Raw genomic sequence first — 2372 nt, 5'->3', positions numbered from 1 at the left:
CCTGTTCTGAACCCCTGCGGACACTAGCAAGGAAGGATGTCACCTGGCAGTGGGGGCCACTGGAACAAGCTGCCTTTGATGACATCAAGGGCACCCTCACTGCAAAGGACACTATGCTCTTTTTTGACCCGGCTTTACAGATGGAGATCATCGTGGATGCCAGCCCCTACGGCCTTGGAGCGGTCCTCACTCAAGTGGGGGCTGACCAAGAGGTCCGCCCGATAGCGTATGCCAGCAAGGCATTTCGGAGACTGAGCAGCGTTTTTCGCAAATAGAGCGGGAGGCGCTTACTGTGCTGTGGGGCTGCAGACATTTCCGACTGTATTTCCTATGGAGGCCGGTGACGGTGGTCACGGACCATAAGCCCCTACTTCCCATCTTAGCGGGCTCATCTTCCAAACCTCCTGTGGGGATAGAAAGATGGATGCTGACGCTCCTGAAATACGGTGTGTCGCTGGTCTACCGCCCGGGCAGCAACAATGCAGCTGACTATCATGGAATAAGTGATGGTTGTCATATTGTCAAGGTCCCGGGGCCTGTGGATTATGATGCTACCTGGGGACCCAGGGTGGGTATCATTAAAGGGGCTTCCGGGGACATGTTGACATTGTGAGCTGTGATGTTTGATAATTAGGTCTTCCTTTTCATTTGTTTGTTGTTATGGAAAAGGGGGAGTGTGGCGCTGGCCCTTTAAGGGCACGCACGCGACAGAGTGCCGGCTTATTCCGTCGCATGCTTGAATAAATAAACGGGGGTTCCCAGCAGCCTCAGAGCCACCAGGGAGCCCGCACCAGCAGTACTGTGTCTGCGTGTCTATGTGCAGGGGTGTGGGGGCTCACGGGGCGTGCGGCATGCGGGGACTGCTAACAATGATTATGCCTGTATTGTAAGCCACAACATGGCTCCTACCTTACATTGTGCGCTTGTCACTATACACCCTGCTTCCCCATAAGTCTCCAGCAACAGCGGTCAAAAGGACTTCTGAGTATTTAATCGTGTTCCAGCTGCAATTCCGTCTCATCTAATCAGAGAAATCAACATTAATAATTTGATAAATAAATCACAAATATGATTCTCACTCTTCACACGTTATTAATTTGAGGAATAATAGAAGCCACAATATAGAAAAATTGAAAAGGGTTTTATAAAAGAAAAAAGTATTGCTGTAAAAAAAAATAAAAAATAAAAAAGTTGCTCACACAAAAACTAGCAGAGGATGGTTTCGATCCATCGACCTCTGGGTTATGGGCCCAGCACGCTTCCGCTGCGCCACTCTGCTTCGCTTCAAATACTGCACCTCACGCCATTTCAGTAATGGTGCAAATGTATGTACAGCATACGACTTGTATCCATGCTATGGATTGATTCAGTCCAGCTCTTCCATTACTAGACCTTTACGTGGAGAGCTATGTAGTGAATAAATCACGCACGCACGCCCGCCCACTCTGCGGTCTCCATTTTGGGACGTCCCGAGGACACCCGAAGCCTGTTTGTGTTAGTTAAGAAACACCCCAGTTGCACCATGTGGTCGTTGTGCCTGTCTGCGCTGTTTCCCGCACTTGTGTTTTTTTCCAACCCAAAACACCGCACCCACTAGAGCAGCAGGAGTCACTTGAGCTCAGTGGGGGAAGTGATTTTGAAATGTGGTGCGTTCCTACTTCAGGTCACTTCCTTATTAGTAAACCTAGTCCTTTATTTGTGGACAAAGGAATACAGATACTCGCACTCGTCCTAGACTTAATTTATATTTATGCTACTTTGTATCCCTCTTTTAACTTTCACAATTTTGAACGATATCCATTTCTTTTTGTCGCGCAGCGAAAGACGCAATCATGTTATTTTGTTGTAGTGAGTAGAAAAGAAAGACCACTATCATCAATAATAGTTCTGCAGCAGAGTACACGGAGTAGCCGTGGCCGAGCGGTTAAGGCGATAGACTTGAAATCTATTGGGGTTTCCCCGCGCAGGTTCGAATCCTGCCGGCTACGTTCGCTTGCTTTCTTTTTTTTTTTTTTTTTTTTTTTTTAAAGGATGTCTTTCTTTTTACTTAAAATATGCCAACATCTAAAAAAAATAACATACACTCTACACACATAATCTGGGTAATGCTTCTTTTAAAATGCTAAAGTCTCCTTGCATTGTCTAAATAATCTGCATTTGGGTTTTACAAAGGGTGAAAGCAATTAGTTCTGACCCCATTTTCTACACAACCCTTACATACAAAATAAAAAAAGTGCTAATTTGAACGCATTTGGAAATCGACAGCGCAGACATGGACACCATTCACCATGTGGAATGCAATTATAATAAATCAGCAATACAAATAAAACACGGAGCCGGGTGGATGTGCTGCCAAAACCCTTAGTCATTAG

General features: G+C 46.0%; 1 non-coding gene across 1 annotated transcript; it reads left to right on the top strand.

The window, feature by feature from the left end:
* Positions 1 to 1906: 1906 nt before the first annotated feature.
* Positions 1907 to 1988, top strand: TRNAS-UGA (transfer RNA serine (anticodon UGA)). The gene has a single exon. It is a non-coding gene; the product is annotated as a tRNA-Ser (tRNA).
* The last annotated feature ends 384 nt before the right edge of the window (positions 1989 to 2372 follow it).

Source organism: Ambystoma mexicanum, chromosome 1p, assembly GCF_040938575.1.
Source record: "Ambystoma mexicanum isolate Mex_15411 chromosome 1p, UKY_AmexF1_1, whole genome shotgun sequence".
In the NCBI taxonomy this organism is placed as follows: Eukaryota; Metazoa; Chordata; class Amphibia; order Caudata; family Ambystomatidae; genus Ambystoma; species Ambystoma mexicanum.
The sequence above is the reverse complement of the archived record's forward strand: the minus strand, read 5'-3'. Positions and strand labels throughout refer to the sequence as shown.